Source organism: Zea mays, chromosome 4 (genome assembly GCF_902167145.1).
Source record: "Zea mays cultivar B73 chromosome 4, Zm-B73-REFERENCE-NAM-5.0, whole genome shotgun sequence".
Taxonomy (NCBI): Eukaryota; Viridiplantae; Streptophyta; class Magnoliopsida; order Poales; family Poaceae; genus Zea; species Zea mays.
In genome coordinates, this window is record NC_050099.1 from 167,999,309 (window position 1) to 168,018,755 (window position 19,447).

Consider the following 19,447-nt stretch of genomic DNA (forward strand, 5'->3'; position numbering starts at 1 on the left):
GCAACCAAGACGTTGTTGAGAATATTGTTGTAAAGACATGTTCGGATGAGGTTGCAAAGGAAAATGAACAATTAAAGCAAGAAGTGGCTCGCCTTGGCAAGGCTTTGTATGACAAGAAAGGCAAAGCCAAACAAATCCGACCTTCACAGGATAACACCACTGCGGGAGTGAACAAGCCTATGGAGGGAGAAACTGTGATTTGTAGACTATGCCACATGGAAGGCCACAAGTCTTTCCAATGCAAGGCGATGATCGGGGATAAACAAAGGCGAAAGCTCAAGCAAAAGCCATCAAGCAAAATCTCCAACACCTACATCAAAAAGGTGAACAAAAAGGATGCTACACCATATTTGATCAAGAAGAAAAAGAACGGAAAGGTGATAGCAATCAAGGCCAACAAGCAAGCCAACAAAGGAAATGGGGCCAAACGCATCTGGGTGCCAAAGGAGATAATTTCAACCATGAAAAGCACCAAGAAGGTTTGGATCCCGAAAGGGAAGTGAGTGGACCGAAGGTCCTCGGGAAATTTGGAGACTTGGCTAAATTGGGATGTATATCATGGGATACATCATATTGGATCAAGTTTATTGCCAAGTGAGTTAGTGAAAATTTTGGACCCAAATTTCCCACCCATGACTAAGGTAACTAGTTTTATTGTATTTCTCGTTTTTAGATATGCGTATCTATTTATCTTTTATCTAGTTTACCTTCCTTGCCTAGTATTACATTTGTTATGTACTTTTGTTTAAAATCATGCATACTAGGTAAATCATATGGTAGGAGTGCTTGTTCTTAATTCATATACTTAAGCAAACCTACATGGCTTAAAATGTTTATTTAAGCACGGCACATAGCTTTTATATAACTCCATAGTAAATGATGCATCAATTGAAAATTTTTGATCTCTCCAAAGTGTATCATTTAACTTATATGTGCCAAAGTTTGGATTATGGATAATTTGCCCCTCTTGATATCAAATCAAAGTGCATGTCTCCAACAAGTATTCAAAACTTGTATGCACATCTTCAGGGGGAGGTTACTCTATAATCTAATACTTTGAGACTAACACCTTTTCAAGTCTATTTTATGTGATAGTCTCATTGTAAGGAAAATGATGTCCCCGGAGAAAGACAACAATCTTCCACTGCAAAATCTCCAAGAACTCTCATGTCTCTCAAGCTCGCCATTGACTTTCAATTGGTATCTTTTGAGACTACATCTAGTATCATTTACATGTCTTCTCCAATATTTGATTAGACTATATTTCATATCATATACTTCCATGTTGCTAAAAATGCATAAGTGGTTAATTCATATTCTGTTACCTATGCATAAGGGAAGTTAGTCTTTTCAAATCATGTCTTGCACCTCTAATTTTTCACATGCTTTTTCCTAAGTAGAGGATCTCTGTCAGGGGGAGTATTTCTTCATCTCTAAAGGGGGGAGAAAAACTCTTTCTAAAGGAGAATACTCATTTAGGGGGAGTAATCTTTTGAGGATTCCTTCAAGTGGTATCATTCACATAGTTTAATCTAATATCCTTCTAGTGATATCATTGATACAATTCTTGATGAGGGCAAGTTTTTATTTACTTCCTACATGCTTTTATTGTCTTCCTTTTCGGTGGTTGATGCCAAAGGGGGAGAAGTTTAGGGACCAAAGCAATGAAAACTATATCAAACACCAAACACCACCATTTTAAAATTTTATATCTACAAATGTTCAAGTGGTTTTGGTTATTTGGTCCAAAAATAGGAAGTAAGTGAATTATGGAGTTAGGGGGAGGCTTAAGTCCATAATTTCACATTGTGGGGACAATCATGCATCTTAGCAAGTAAAATGCATATTTTCACTCAAATACTTGTATTATTTGCTTGCTTTGGTTGTGTTGTCATCAATCACCAAAAAGGGGGAGATTGTAAGGAAAATGGACCCCAGGCCTTTTGGCTAATTGAGTTTTGGTGTTTGATGAACAACACAATATGTGAACTAATAAGTTTTCTAGTGTTTGTGTTTTGTAGTTCACAGGATGCGAAGAGAATTGGACCAAGGCAATGAGGATGCAACACCTCAAAAGAAGACATAAAAAGATGCATAGGAGTCCAATACTCAAGAACAAAGAAGCCCGAAGAAATCAGCGAAGAAATCCAAGATAAGGGCTGTCAGCCAGCGCCTGGTGGCGCACCGGACACTGGTGTCCGGTGTGCACCGGACTGTCCGGTGAGGCACCGGACTGTCTGCGCAGAGAGGCCGCAGGTAGGCGCTCTCTGGCTGTAGCACCGGACTGTCCGGTGTGCACCGGACTGTCCGGTGTGCCAACGGGCAGACGGCAACGGTCAGATCCAACGGTCGACTGCTACAGGCGCCAACGGTCGGCTGACGTGGCGTGCACCGGACATCTTCTGTGCAGTGTCCGGTGGTGCACCGGACTGTCCGGTGCACCCGACGACAGAAAGCTGCTGCTTTCTGTCCAACGGCTAGTTGGGGGTGTGGAGGCTATAAATACCACCCCAACCGGCCATTCTCATGTGTGGGAGCCCAAGAAACATACCAAGGCATATTGTAGACATTTCCAAGTGCTCAAACACCCAAGTGCTTAATAGAATCACTCGGTGATTAGCGTAGGTGCTTTGTGAAGTGCTTAGGTTAGTTAGACCGCATTAGCGCTTGCTCTAGGTGAATCCTAGTTAGTTGAGTAAGTTTTGTAAAACCACACAACCCCTCGGCTCTTGCGTGAGTCGTTGTAATTGTACCGAGTGGGGCGAGAGTCTTGCGAGACCGTGACAACCGCGTTTGTGTCACGGCCGCCACCGTGTACCGGAGGGAACGAGGCCCGCGGCGTTTCGGCCGGAAGCTCGATAGTGGAGACGGCGGGGAGCGTCCGAGAGGAGCCGGAAGCGGAGCACCACTTGCGCGTGGAGAAGGCCCGCGGCTCTCTACGGAGTTACTCGACCGAGGTGCTTGGCCCTCGCGTGGGCTTCCCTTTGCGTAGGGGCACCAACGAGGATTAGTCGGGACCTTGCGTGGTTCCGGATACCTCGGTAAAAATACCGGCGTCATCCACGAGAGTTTGCTTCTCTACCTAGCTCTTTACTTTCCATATTTATATTAAGCATTTAAGTTTCAATCTTGTAGTCATACTTGTTTAGTGTAGATTGAAACTTAACCTTTGCGGTAGAGATAGCAACACTTAGACAAAACCTAGTTTGCACACTCTAGTTTGATTACTTGCAAAGGTTTTGCTCTAGGGATTTAATTGTGGCCTAGTTTAGTAAAAGTTTTGGAAGTCCTAATTCACCCCCCCCCCTCTTAGGCGTCACCCGTTTCCTACAGGTACCACCTCTGCAGAGTGTAAAACTGGTATACTAGCCGAGCTCACGGTCATGAGCAGCTCAGGACTCTCTGATGATTAAATTATGAAACTTAAATTCAATTTGTCATATGCATTGCATCGCAGGTGATGTTGTTACTTTTGTTCTACTACTTAATTGGGTTGGTATTTACTTATACTTACTAATTGCTAATAAAATTTTGACCAACTTTAAAAGCAATGCTCAGCTCTAACCATCCTCTTTGGTAAGCCTTACACTTCACGTGAGCTCCCACCTTTGGCGAGTTCATGCACATTATTCCCCACAACTTGTTGAGCGATGAACGTATGTGAGCTCACTCTTACTGTCTCACACCCCCCACAGGTCAAGAACAGGTACCGTTGGATGAGGCGCTTGGAGGATGCTGTGATGTGTTCGTGAGAGGTCTAGGTCGTCGTCTCCCATTCAACTTTGGGTTGCTGGACCGTTGTCTCCTTATATGTAATTATTTATTTTGTATAGAATTCCTATTATATAGTAAAGTTGTGACATTCGATCCTGTGCCATGATTCATCATATGTGTGAGACCTGGTCCCAGCACACCTGGTGATTATGTTCGCGCCCGGGTCTTGGTGCCCCGAAACCCGGTTGTGACAGAAGTGGTATCAGAGCAATGTTGACTGTAGGACGAAACCTAGACAGAACTGGACAACAAATACTTACTTACCTTTGCTACTCTGATTCTTTCTAAACTTTTCTTAATCTTTTCTCATCTAATTCCGCTTACTCTGATTATTCTTATCTTTTCTTTCTAACGACAAATGTGGATTTCACACTTTGAAATCCTGTACCTAAAGTGACTCTTAGGACTAGGAGACCTAATCTTAGGAACAAAAACAAAACTATTTTTATAGGTATCTATGTGTTTGAATGCTTGTTCTTATGATACTTGTCTGATTTGGATCTTTGATTGAGTGTGATGAGTTGTGGAGTAATATCCACAATTACATCTACATATACATATAGGCATAAATATAAATGAATAAAATTCATGAGATAACTAAACAACCTAGATTATCCTCCATTAAAGTGTATCTATTTCATATAGATCCATTAATCTTAAAAGATTCTCTCTTATCCCAATAGATTCATCTTATCTTGAAGGAATCATCTTATCCTAACCACTCTACTTATCTCATCCTAAAGTAACAACCAGGATCTAATTAATGAGATTTTATCTAGTCTATCTAGTCATAACAATCTAACCTAGATCTGATCTGATGTGATAGATTAATCCAACCTAACGAAGTCTAACCTTAAGTTGAACTACTATAATCTAAGTTACTTAAACAAGCTAGTTAATACTGGAAACATAGATTAGATTATATTCCTATAAATGGGTGCTAAACCTGAATTGGTGTCTTAGACCAACTCGTCCGTGAAACCACAACCTAGCCTATGTTATAGGTTGCCCAACCCATTTATCCCAAAAGCAAAGTAAACCTTGTTGGGCCTACCCATCCAAGCACCGACAACTATCTTAACCATATGTCCTTAACTCGGATGATAACTCCAAGAATAAAGGCCAAAGAAGACCAACCACGTCAAAGGAAGATAAGCATCAACTCTAGTCTTCAAAGATCAAGTTAGATCGCGAGAGGAATCAAGATCCAGAGTTCAGGATGAAGTCTTTCCTTATTATACCCTTGCCACAGCCTCTACTTGCCATAACCGTACCTCATCTGACCTAATAAATGTCTAGACATACAATATTCATATGTAAAAACTTGAACAAAACTTTGATTCCCAAAACCAAATGAGAAACTAAAATTCTAGACCAAACCTATTGTATCCCTTTACTTACAAATCTCGGGGACGAGATTCTTTTTAAGGGGGTAGGATTTGTAGAGCCCAAAATTTGTATCAACGAAAAATAAGGATATAAATAAATAAATAAATATAGTATAAGTTAATGTCTTGAGGAATTTATGGAACCTTGGGAGATTAATTGAGTTTCTTCTATGTGTGCATATTCAAATAATATAATTATATTGACCAAATAACAAAATAAATAGATATAGAATTATGCACCTCATGATGGAGTTCTTACATGTTTACCTTTGTACTCAAAATTTTAAGACAAGTTTAAGTTTGAAAAGTAGAATTTGTAGCAATCAAAAATATTACTAGGGATTTCTAATAGAATAATACGAAAAAAATCAATATAAAATTAAGTTATTCTTTTTAGATAAAATATTTAGAAATGTATCTGAAATAACTATCAATAAATTTGTGCAATAGAAATTATTTTATTACAACATATATTTGGTGGGTATAAAATATACACTTGGAAGTAGTTGCTTAAAATGAATAAAGCAATGAGTATATATATATAATAAAAATAAAAATAAAAACTTTGCAGCATGCTGGATATTTTGATTGGGCATGATGACTTTGACTCTAAGTTTGAATCACAAATTCGAATTTAGAGATTTAAATTAGAAAACAACAACAAAAATAGAAATAATAAAAAAAAGAAACACGTTACCTGGGCCATGGAGCTCCGGCTCGGCTCACCCAACAGACCTGGACTGGAAACCACATGCTTGCGCACACAATTGACGAGCTGCCGGAATTGTTTAATGTATTCATGAGTGGTGAGGTCATGCCGACGTTAGTAGTGACCTCATCTCTAGGTGCGATTGTACCACTGATGACTGGGCCCGAGTATTGCTCCGTATTCCGAACCGTATGGAGTTATGGACCAGGGATGCATCTACGTGCTGCTCAACCTCCGCCAGGGGAGCTGCGCGCTGTGCGCCTGGGACGACCGGTGGGTCCCACCTGGCTGCCTTGGACGCACGCTTGCCTCGCTTTGGGTTGTTGCGTGGTGGGTCTGGCGTTCCAGGCGTCTTCCTCGTTGAAACGAGCACCGAAGCCTAACAGAATCCGCGATTTCGGCGGGTCGGTGGGATTTGACTGGGTCCTCGGCCTCGCGTTCGGGATATAAAAAGAACGGCCGCCGCATACCTTGGATGCGACAATCAGTGACCCTCCACATCGACAAATAGAGTCGCCGTCGTAGCAGGGGTAGAGCATGCGGCCGCCGTGGTGGATCCACGTCGGCATCGTCGGGCCGCAAGACTTCGGCTGTGGTCTCCTGCGTCGCGCAATCCCTCGGTAGGGAACACCCCCACGTTCTCGCCTTATTCTTCTTCCTGGCGTAGCTCACCTTGGCGGCTAGACTTAATCTGGGCTGGCGTTCGGCTCGGCGTAGCGGGGCGTGGTATCACCATCGCTCGACCTAGGTCTGACGTGGTGGCGTGATTACTGCGCGCATCGGTGGGGGGCGTCTGCGGCCGTGGGTGGGGCTGTGCCTGCCTGGTGCGCGCAGCGGCGGATAGCGCCGTGGAGAAGACGGTGTGTTAGCCGTTGATTCCTAGGTGAGCAGTCTCGGATGGTAGGGAAAGGGGAGATGTTTGTAACCATTGGATCTTAGTTGGGCGACTGGGATTAGAGTTCGGGGCGACGAGTGTTTCAGGGAATCAGAACCGTCGATGCGAGATTCGGCGGCTAGCGAGGTGTACCGCTTGGAGAAAATTGCGATCTAATCGGAGCCTGTAGTTTCTGATCGAACGGCCAGAATCTCACGATACCCCTTCGCGGGCCCAATTTCACTGGAACCCCTCGGTTTAGGCAAATTAGAACCCGCAGTCCATGGCTACTGTTTCTTGTGTCTTAGAAATGTTACCCCGAGGCCCCTGCCTTTTCGGGTAATTGAGGCCTAGTCCAGAAAGTTGGAAAATCAGAGAAAATAGATTAGAAATGGATTTTTAGTGTAAAACTAAATGCTAGAACTTGTATTAATCATAGAAAATTCATATGATGTCCAAATTGATTCATTCCAATTCCTATAATTCTATAATATTATTGTTTATCACATAGTACCTCTGGTTTGACATGAAAGCTGTATTAAAATTTATCTCTTAATTAATCTCGTATCAAATACATAAAACCTTAGGAAATTCGTAACTGCTTCGTTTTAACTCCGATTTGATCCGTTGAAGTTGCGTTAGTCTCGTAGCGACGCGTAGATTATTATTATTCAGTTTGTACTTATGTTTGGTGTAATGTTAATTTTGTCTATACACTGTTTGTTTGTATTGCTACGACTAGCGTGAGGTCACGAGTCACCTGAAGATCATCCTGGTACCTGGAATCTCAAGTCCCAGGCAAGTTGTGCCCTTGATTCACTTTTGTTACCCAATAATGTTCTTTAATATCATTTATTCATGCATAGGTTAATTTTGATGGGACCCAATAGGTTACCCTAGATTGTTTATCTCATTACCTTGTTTACCCCTGAATCACTTGGGTAGTTTGCTATTGCTTTATATGGATTTGGGATAATTATTTATCATATCTATGTTTCAGTTATTTTGTTATTCTATTTATGCTCATGTCAAGATCATTAATGTTAATTGGAACATAGAGCTTAACTTGAGAAACATGTGCCACCACAAGGGTTTATGGACGCCCTTGGCTGATTAATTAGGAAAGCTAGTGGAGGACTACCTTACCCGAAAGGGGCAAGGGCAGTAGGGGAGTGGTCAGTGTAGGGAGGTCCTTGGTTGATTTTGCTGCGATGGCGGTCAGGCAAGAACCCTGCATTGGAGCTTCCTATAAACTGTAGCGGGTTTTCTAAAGCTAGTGGAACTTTGTAAAGGCCTCGTAGTGTTACCCTGCCTCGCCTCCTCGGTAGAGGTGTATGGGAAGTCGCGATCCCTTGGCAGATGGGTAACATGACTTGTGGGTAAAGGGTACCACCTCTGCAGAGTGTAAAACTGGTATACTAGCCGAGCTCACGGTCATGAGCAGCTCAGGACTCTCTGATGATTAAATTATGAAACTTAAATTCAATTTGTCATATGCATTGCATCGCAGGTGATGTTGTTACTTTTGTTCTACTACTTAATTGGGTTGGTATTTACTTATACTTAGTAATTGCTAATAAAATTTTGACCAACTTTAAAAGCAACGCTCAGCTCTAACCATCCTCTTTGGTAAGCCTTACACTTCACGTGAGCTCCCACCTTTGGCGAGTTCATGCACATTATTCCCCACAACTTGTTGAGCGATGAACGTATGTGAGCTCACTCTTGCTGTCTCACACCCCCCACAGGTCAAGAACAGGTACCGCTGGATGAGGCGCTTGGAGGATGATGTGATGTGTTCGTGAGAGGTCTAGGTCGTCGTCTCCCAGTCAACTTTGGGTTGCTGGACCGTTGTCTCCTTATATGTAATTATTTATTTTGTATAGAATTCCTATTATATAGTAAAGTTGTGACATTCGATCCTGTGCCATGATTCATCATATGTGTGAGACCTGGTCCCAGCACACCTGGTGATTATGTTCGCGCCCGGGTCTTGGTGCCCCGAAACCCGAGTGTGACAGAAGTGGTATCAGAGCAATGTTGACTGTAGGACGAAACCTAGACAGAACTGGACAACAAATACTTACTTACCTTTGCTACTCTGATTCTTTCTAAACTTTTCTTAATCTTTTCTCATCTAATTCCGCTTACTCTGATTATTCTTATCTTTTCTTTCTAAAGACAAATGTGGATTTCACACTTTGAAATCCTGTACCTAAAGTGACTCTTAGGACTAGGAGACCTAATCTTAGGAACAAAAACAAAACTATTTTTATAGGTATCTATGTGTTTGAATGCTTGTTCTTATGATACTTGTCTGATTTGGATCTTTGATTGAGTGTGATGAGTTGTGGAGTAATATCCACAATTACATCTACATATACATATAGGCATAAATATAAATGAATAAAATTCATGAGATAACTAAACAACCTAGATTATCCTCCATTAAAGTGTATCTATTTCATATAGATCCATTTATCTTAAAAGATTCTCTCTTATCCCAATAGATTCATCTTATCTTGAAGGAATCATCTTATCCTAACCACTCTACTTATCTCATCCTAAAGTAACAACCAGGATCTAATTAATGAGATTTTATCTAGTCTATCTAGTCATAACAATCTAACCTAGATCTGATCCGATGTGATAGATTAATCCAACCTAACGAAGTCTAACCTTAAGTTGAACTACTATAATCTAAGTTACTTAAACAAGCTAGTTAATACTGGAAACATAGATTAGATTATATTCCTATAAATGGGTGCTAAACCTGAATTGGTGTCTTAGACCAACTCGTCCGTGAAACCACAACCTAGCCTATGTTATAGGTTGCCCAACCCATTTATCCCAAAAGCAAAGTAAAACTTGTTGGGCCTACCCATCCAAGCACCGACAACTATCTTAACCATATGTCATTAACTCGGATGATAACTCCAAGAATAAAGGCCAAAGAAGACCAACCACGTCAAAGGAAGATAAGCATCAACTCAAGTCTTCAAAGATCAAGTTAGATCGCGAGAGGAATCAAGATCCAGAGTTCAGGATGAAGTCTTTCCTTATTATACCCTTGCCACAGCCTCTACTTGCCATAACCGTACCTCATCTGACCTAATAAATGTCTAGACATACAATATTCATATGTAAAAACTTGAACAAAACTTTGATTCCCAAAACCAAATGAGAAACTAAAATTCTAGACCAAACCTATTGTATCCCTTTACTTACAAATCTCGGAGACGAGATTCTTTTTAAGGGGGTAGGATTTGTAGAGCCCAAAATTTGTATCAACAAAAAATAAGGATATAAATAAATAAATAAATATAGTATAAGTTAATGTCTTGAGGAATTTATGGAACCTTGGGAGATTAATTGAGTTTCTTCTATGTGTGCATATTCAAATAATATAATTATATTGACCAAATAACAAAATAAATAGATATAGAATTATGCACCTCATGATGGAGTTCTTACATGTTTACCTTTGTACTCAAAATTTTAAGACAAGTTTAAGTTTGAAAAGTAGAATTTGTAGCAATCAAAAATATTACTAGGGATTTCTAATAGAATAATACGAAAAAAATCAATATAAAATTAAGTTATTCTTTTTAGATAAAATATTTAGAAATGTATCTGAAATAACTATCAATAAATTTGTGCAATAGAAATTATTTTATTACAACATATATTTGGTGGGTATAAAATATACACTTGGAAGTAGTTGTTTAAAATGAATAAAGCAATGAGTATATATATATAATTAAAATAAAAATAAAAACTTTGCAGCATGCTGGATATTTTGATTGGGCATGATGACTTTGACTCTAAGTTTGAATCACAAATTCGAATTTAGAGATTTAAATTAGAAAACAACAAAAAAATAGAAATAAAAAAAAGAAACACGTTACCTGGGCCATGGAGCTCTGGCTCGGCTCACCCAACAGACCTGGGCTGGAAACCACATGCTTGCGCACACAATTGACGAGCTGCCGGAATTGTTTAATGTATTCATGAGTGGTGAGGTCATGCCGACGTTAGTAGTGACCTCATCTCTAGGTGCGATTGTACCACTGATGACTAGGCCCGAGTATTGCTCCGTATTCTGAACCGTATGGAGTTATGGACCAGGGATGCATCTACGTGCTGCTCAACCTCCGCCAGGGGAGCTGCGCGCTGTGCGCCTAGGACCGACCGGTGGGTCCCACCTGGCTGCCTTGGACGCACGCTTGCCTCGCTTTGGGTTGCTGCGTGGTGGGTCTGGCATTCCAGGCGTCTTCCTCGTTGAAACGAGCACCGAAGCCTAACAGAATCCGCGATTTCGGCGGGTCGGTGGGATTTGACTGGGTCCTCGGCCTCGCGTTCGGGATATAAAAAGAACGGCCGCCGCATACCTTGGATGCGACAATCAGTGACCCTCCACATCGACAAATAGAGTCGCCGTCGTAGTAGGGGTAGAGCATGCGGCCGCCGTGGTGGATCCACATCGGCATCGTCGGGCCGTAAGACTTCGGCTGTGGTCTCCTGCGTCGCGCAATCCCTCGGTAAGGAACACCCCCACGTTCTCGCCTTATTCTTCTTCCTGGCGTAGCTCACCTTAGCGGCTAGACTTAATCTGGGTTGGCGTTCGGCTCGGCGTAGCGGGGCGTGGTATCACCATCGCTCGACCTAGGTCTGACGTGGTGGCGTGATTACTGCGCGCATCGGTGGGGGCGTCTGCGGCCGTGGGCGGGGCTGTGCCTGCCTGGTGTGCGCAGCGGCGGATAGCGCCGTGGAGAAGACGGCGTGTTAGCCGTTGATTCCTGGGTGAGCAGCCTCGGATGGTAGGGAAAGGGGAGATGTTTGTAACCATTGGATCTTAGTTGGGCGACTGGGATTAGAGTTCGGGGCGACGAGTGTTTCAGGGAATCAGAACCGTCGATGCGAGATCTGGCGGCTAGCGAGGTGTACCGCTTGGAGAAAATTGTGATCTAATCGGAGCCTGTAGTTTCTGATCGAACGGCCAGAATCTCACGATACCCCTTCGCGGGCCCAATTTCACTAGAACCCCTCGGTTTAGGCAAATTAGAACCCGCAGTCCATGGCTACTGTTTCCTGTGTCTTAGAAATGTTACCCCGATGCCCCTGCCTTTTCAGGTAATTGAGGCCTAGTCCAGAAAGTTGGAAAATCAGAGAAATTAGATTAGAAATGGATTTTTAGTGTAAAACTAAATGCTAGAACTTGTATTAATCATAGAAAATTCATATGATGTCCAAATTGATTCATTCCAATTCCTATAATTCTATAATATTATTGTTTATCACATAGTACCTCTGGTTTGACATGAAAGCTGTATTAAAATTTATCTCTTAATTAATCTCGTATCAAATACATAAAACCTTAGGAAATTCGTAAATGCTTCGTTTTAACTCCGATTTGATCCGTTCAAGTTGCGTTAGTCTCGTAGCGACACGTAGATTATTATTATTCAGTTTGTACTTATGTTTGGTGTAATGTTAATTTTGTCTATACACTGTTTTTTTGTATTGCTACGACTAGCGTGAGGTCACGAGTCACCTGAAGATCATCCTGGTACCTGAAATCTCAAGTCCCAGACAAGTTGTGCCCTTGATTCACTTTTGTTACCCAATAATGTTCTTTAATATCATTTATTCATGCATATGTTAATTTTGATGGGACCCAATAGGTTACCCTAGATTGTTTATCTCATTACCTTGTTTACCCCTGAATCACTTGGGTAGTTTGCTATTGCTTTACATGGATTTGGGATAATTATTTATCATGTCTATGTTCCAGTTATTTTGTTATTCTATTTATGTTCATGTTAAGATCATTAATGTTAATTGGAACATAGAGCTTAACTTGAGAAACACGTGCCACCACAAGGGTTTATGGACGCCCTTGGCTGATTAATTAGGAAAGCTAGTGGAGGACTACCTTACTCGAAAGGGGCAAGGGCAGTAGGGGAGTGGTTAGTGTAGGGAGGTCCTTGGTTGATTTTGCTGCGATGGCGGTCGGGCAAGAACCCTGCATTGGAGCTTCCTATAAACTGTAGCGGGTTTTCTGAAGCTAGTGGAACTTTGTAAAGGCCTCGTAGTGTTACCCTGCCTCGTCTCCTCGGTAGAGGTGTATGGGAAGTCGCGATCCCTTGGCAGATGGGTAACATGACTTGTGGGTAAAGGGTACCACCTCTGCAGAGTGTAAAACTGGTATACTAGCCGAGCTCACGGTCATGAGCAGCTCAGGACTCTCTGATGATTAAATTATGAAACTTAAATTCAATTTGTCATATGCATTGCATCGCAGGTGATGTTGTTACTTTTGTTCTACTACTTAATTGGGTTGGTATTTACTTATACTTAGTAATTGCTAATAAAATTTTGACCAACTTTAAAAGCAATGCTCAGCTCTAACCATCCTCTTTGGTAAGCCTTACACTTCACGTGAGCTCCCACCTTTGGCGAGTTCATGCACATTATTCCCCACAACTTGTTGAGCGATGAACGTATGTGAGCTCACTCTTGCTGTCTCACACCCCCCACAGGTCAAGAACAGGTACCGCTGGATGAGGCGCTTGGAGGATGCTGTGATGTGTTCGTGAGAGGTCTAGGTCGTCGTCTCCCAGTCAACTTTGGGTTGCTGGACCGTTGTCTCCTTATATGCAATTATTTATTTTGTATAGAATTCCTATTATATAGTAAAGTTGTGACATTCGATCTTGTGCCATGATTCATCATATGTGTGAGACCTGGTCCCAGCACACCTGGTGATTATGTTCGCGCCCGGGTCTTGGTGCCCCGAAACCGGGTGTGACAACCATTAAGTTGGTGACCTAACCCGCCCACTGTAGCGCCACCTTGCCTTCTCATCACTCATCAACTCGTCGCCTCATCAGGATCCTGCACACAACGCTCATACTTTGCCTCCTAGTCCGCACCAGCAGATGTGCAAGCTGTTGGTGGGACCGTGGCGTCACCTAACATTGCTAACTTATTAGGGTCCCACCGCGCCGTCGCAACACGACAATGGTTGTCGCTTGTCGTTACCGTCATCCGCCGCTACCTCGCCTCCTGCACTCGCTCCTCCCACCCGTCGTCGTCTCACCGACGTCATCTCACGTCAAATTCGATGACTCGCCACAACGACACGCCGATGCAGCTGCTCCGACGTTCCGTCTCAACGCCTCGTCCTCAGCCAGTCCACCTATTTTCTCTCTCTAGCTCTCCTTTAGGTAGCCAAAATGGTTTTTTGGTATTCATATTATTTTGGAAACACTAGACATTATCATTTAACATTCATGTTATTATCATTAATCTACATTTATCAGGTGATCTAGTCTAGTGATTTGTCTCTTGTACTGTCGGCCCCACCTAGAATTTTATTCTGCGTCCGCCACTGAAACAAACAACCCATATCAAAGTGCATTATATAATTATAGATACCTAGTTTATGATAATGCATAAGCAAACTGTTAGATGTTTATTTTCGATTATTGTTTAGCATTTTACACACTAATAGTATGTGTAAACAAACATCTCTAATACGATCATATAAATTGGATTATATAATCCTGCAATGAAACAAACAACCTTTACATTAACTGACGATGTCTGCGTGTTGAGTATTCCCGTTTATTAAAAGTCGCGGGGGGGTTGGAGGACTTTCGGCGCTTCATGACCTTCTCTTGGACTAGTTTGAGAGTCTAAAAACTGGAGAGGATTAGAGGAGCTAAAATCGTCTCCTTATTCAAAATTGAATAAGGAGGGGGATTTTAGCCCCTCCAATCCACTTCGGTTTTGTGTCTACAAAACTAACCCTTCATGTTGGTGCTGACGCATGGCAGGGAAGAAGCCAGCGTCACGGACCTGAGGGTTTGTATCGGGTTTCTATCAAATCGGGTTAAGTCTGCTCCCTCCCATGTCGTTGAGTCTACTCCCTCCCATCCTCACTCTGCATGGAAAAAGTAGAAACGCCGAGAAGCCAGCAAACCCTACTTCCTCTTCTCGCCTTCCCTCGACGTAGGGATGAAAACGGTCGGAAACGATATTTATTCGGTAATCAGTTTTTTAGTCGTTTTCATTGATTGCGAATAAATAGGATATATAATCTACAATACAAATTTGTATTCTTATTTTTAACATCCACCTTGTAAAGATTCATAAAAGGTAAATCTCAAATTCATCCTATATTTTCTCAAATAATAGATATAAACTTCGGTATGGATTCAGAAATAAATTCGGTAACTTTTTCAACGTTTCGTGTTGTAGGGAGCAAATAATACATAAAACAATTTGTGTAATATTTTATTCATATGTGTATTAATGTGTTTAATAACATAAGAAAAGATCAACATAAATTTTATGCATATCTATTTTAAAATATTAAATTTGTTCTAACAGTTCAGATTACCGCTTTCATCCCTACTCGACGGCATCAGCCTGGGCAGCTAGGGATGAAAACGGTATGAGAAAATCTCATCCCGTCCTATTCCGAATACCATTTTTTCTGACCGTTTTCGTTTACTTTGGGTATTTTTCGGTTTCGGAACGAAAACGAGCAGATTGTATTTGAGAACGGTATTGAAAAAGATTTAACTGATTTTTCGTTCATTTTTACGGTTACCGTTTTGTTTTGGGAAAGTATCGTTTTTCATACCATTTTAGCAATCCGGTTTTGAGCCCAACCTGCAGCCTTGAGCGGTTGAGCGGTCTTTAGCCTTCCCACTCCCAATGCCCCAGTCCATACATTAGCCTCGGGCCTCAGCTCCAACGTGCAGCCCACCCCAAAGCAAAAGCCTACAACCAACCCAATACACCACCGACCAGTATGCGTGTATGTGAGTGTGACATACAGACACGAGTATATATATAATTTTCCATTCAAATAATGTCACTACGGTTTAATGTTTGACTACTGTGAAATTAATATATATATATATATATATATATATATATATATATATTAATGTTTGGATTCAGTAATTCAGTCTGTTGTTTGTTTTGTCAATTACCGACAAGTTTATCATATTTCGATCGTTTTCGACATATTTTCGTTTCGACTTTTCTGTTTTCGAATGACCGGAAATTTCGATCCCGTATATCGACCGTAACATTTTCGTTTTCGTACCGTTGTTATAAAACGAAACCAAAATCAATACGAGTGTTTTTTCGATCATTTTCGACCGTTTTCATCTCTATTGGCAGCTCTTTCATCTGCACTAAATCCATCATATGAAGGAAAACAAGTACTGCTAAATAGTTGCCTTCCCTCGGTTTCAAAAAACAGTAACAACTCCCTTCTCAATTTTTCTTAGCAGCTAACCACCAGGTCATGTGGGTTTTTTTTTCAGGCAGATGGGAGGTGCACAAGCTCAGGTGACAGCGAGCATACTTAGAGTGCTTCAGCAATGGCTGCCTTGTCCTCTGCCATTAATACATCGACAAAACCCAGCAGCACACAGACACAATCTCATTCAGGCCAAGGGTCTCAAAGAGCCGCTGCTGTTGCAGCGCTATCCAGTGTTATATCAGGGGAAAAATTTTCTGTGCATACCGGAGGTAAAGAAACATCTTTAGCCCCTCACATTTATCTATTGCAGGTCCACACTAACAGAAGGTAAAAACTAAGCAGTTAATTGGTGGGCTTCAATTTTTGTCGCATGGAGTGGATGTGAGAGGTTGTAGATGTGTTTATTTGCATCCGGAATACACATTTTTCCCATCACGGTAGGTGGTCCCCAACATTAGGTTAGACTTACCAGCCTAAACTTTATTTGAATTTTAGTTTTTATTGAGATGATCATTATTTGAGCTGAAAATAATTGATGATTTATATTTATTAATTACTTGCCCCATGCCCAATTAATGCCCTTTTGTAAAGTTTCTACGATATGTCATAGGGGCATGTATAATGGAAAGACATCAAAACTGTTCTCCAAGCACGAGAAATAATTAACAAACTCTATTATACAATAAAATGTCTACAAATGTAGTCTATTAATAAATACATAAGTAAATGTGTTTGTACAGTATCAGATCGATAGAACAAACGACGAATTCGTATAGTGAGACGTCTGTTGTTACTTGGGTTACGAGCCAGAGACGTCTCTTCAGGAGAGACGGCTCCACGATTTTTTTTTGCAAATGTCTCCTTTAAACACCTTAAGAGCCTTTACATTAAACACATTGTGCATGCACTAATTCTTCTGCGCCACTTGCATTTGCTCTCACCAATATGAAGGAGTCATTAGCAAATAACAGATGTTTTAACTCTTGGTGCATCTTGGCAAATTTTGATGCCCTCCAGCTTGCCTTGGCGTTCGGTTTTTTAACGTTGAAAACCCTTAAGCACTCATAATAAAAAGGTAAAACGAAAGTGGGTCACCCTGCCTTAAACCCCGTTGAGGAACAATATGACGAGTGTAGGAAACATTAACTTTAATCTTATAGGTAACCAAACAATGGGACTAGAAGAGGGACTTAAATTATTTGTCCCTGGTCTCTCAAGTCTGAAGGGGTGACTATAGGGACTGCAATAATCATTCTGAAAGTTCATTGACAAATTTGAGCCTGACTATAGTTGAGGGGCTAAAATTACTATTCGACCAAAAATATTTTTTTCTCCCTCCATTCTAAGCATATGGCTGAACCTGGGCATGGTCGGACGGTCTGGACCTATGATCCGAACGGTCCACGCTCTCGCGACCAGATAAGCATGGGCGAGAGTACTTATCTAATGCGTGGTTATCCTAACATATCCATAGGGATCTGTTGGATTTGGCCTAGCAATAGGTCTAGACCTCCTTCCCTATAAATACAAAGTGATACGACCGATTGAGAAAATCCAAAGTCCGAACACATTCAATCGAATCAATCTACTTTATTTATCTCTATTTATCATTTCTATCTTGAAAGTAGATATAACATAGCTCTAGTGTAGCTTTCCGCTATCCACCTTCATCCATATTCGATTGAACATCGTCTAGATCCGTCTTGGGCATGGTGCCGCCCCCATGATCTACATTAGACTTAGGTAGTGCAAATAAAAAAACATTTTACTAATTTACAACTATATACTGATTATTTTTATTATTTATGTTATCTAAAAGATATATTTTACTATCCATTGATAGTGTCATACGACGAAGATAGATATGAAATCAAGAATAAACAAAATTATAATGGAGAGAAATTTCTCTATATTAAGCACTGGAGCAAAGGAGCGTATTCAGATGGTCCACAACATCTTTAAATTTCCATCCGCCGGATCGCGCATCAACGATCCCACTACACGTCCCATCCTTCTGTTGTACGAACGCATCTCAAAGCTTCTTCAGAAACTCCATGCCCCCCCGCTACGGGGTCGTCCCTCCTCTCAAGCGTGGCCAAGCCCCCCGGCCCTATAGAAGCTTCCCCTGCTCCCCGATACCGTCTTCCTCGACCGACGAGCCCCGTCCCTAGTGTCGGCTCAGATGGAGCGTCGCAACCCCGTCCGCCCCCACCTCTAGCCCTCCAGAAGCTCCCACCCCCACACCAATCCCGCACCGCGATGGTTGACGCCTGGATCCCTCCACCCACGCGCGCAGCGTCGTGACGCCGCCTCGAGAGCTCTCCTCCCTCCCTAAAACACATCCCTCACACCTCATAGTCCTCCTTGTCAGTGACCGCGCATGAAAGCACCATGTCTCCGACGTTGTCGGGTACCGTAATTAGGGGTACCCCCAACACTCCTTAACCTGGCTGAAAAACATCTTCAGAACAAACCATAAAGACTGATAAGCACAGATTCAAGTCAAGGCCTCGTCTACCAAGGGACGCGATCTCGTCTCACCCGAGCCCGGCCTCGGGCGGGAACAGTAGTCCCAGACAGATTCACGCCTCGCCCGAGGGCCTCCTCAGGCAAAGGGCGCACCCTCGGCTCGCCCGAAGCCAAGCTCGGGCAGACTTTGTCGTACAACGACCTTAGCCAAATCGCCTTACCAACCGACCGTATCGCATGCGCATTTAATGCGGGGATCGCCTGACACCTTATCCTGACACGCGTGCCTCAGTCGGCAAGGTCGAAGTGACCGCAGTCACTTCGCCCCTTTACTGACCGTTCTGACAGGAAAACAGCGCTATTCACCCTGTTCCGACTACTGTGCCAACCACCAGGGTAAAACTGAGTCACGATCTCCCCCGAATTCAGCCTCGGGCGCAACAGGGAGCTCCGCCTCGCCCGACCTCAGGCCTCGGCCTCAGCCTCGGCCTCGGGAGAGGGTCTCCGCTTCGCCCGACCCCAGGCCTCGGCCTCAGCCTTAGCCTCGGGAGGAGTCACATCCTCGCCCGACCTCGGCCTCGGCCTCAGGAGAAGTCTCCGCCTCGCCCGACCTCGGGCTCAGACCGACCGCGCCACAGGGGATACATTATTACCCTACCCCTAGCTAGCTGCCTCAGGCTACGAAGGAACAAGATCGATGTCCCATCTAGATTACTCTGGTAACAGGTAACGATGGTTCCCCGCGTGCGTCCATGACGTCGATGGCTCTCAGCTCCCTACGGAAGCAAGGAAACGTCAGCAGGATCCATGCCGCACCGCCAGCTGCGCTTCTACAGGGCTCAAGCACTTCTCTGACGACCACACTATCACATACACAGGGCTCAAGCACTTCTCCGCTGGCCACGTTAGCACATAGCTACACCCCCGTTGTACATCTGGACCATCTC

At 42.6% G+C, this 19,447-nt stretch overlaps 1 long non-coding RNA gene across 1 annotated transcript; it reads left to right on the plus strand.

Annotated features, from left to right (window-relative positions):
- The first annotated feature begins 9,902 nt into the window (after positions 1 to 9,902).
- On the plus strand, positions 9,903 to 16,584 carry LOC103653999 (uncharacterized). The gene is made up of 2 exons (XR_565859.2): positions 9,903 to 11,286; positions 16,093 to 16,584. It is a non-coding gene; the product is annotated as an uncharacterized lncRNA (long non-coding RNA).
- Positions 16,585 to 19,447: the final 2,863 nt, after the last annotated feature.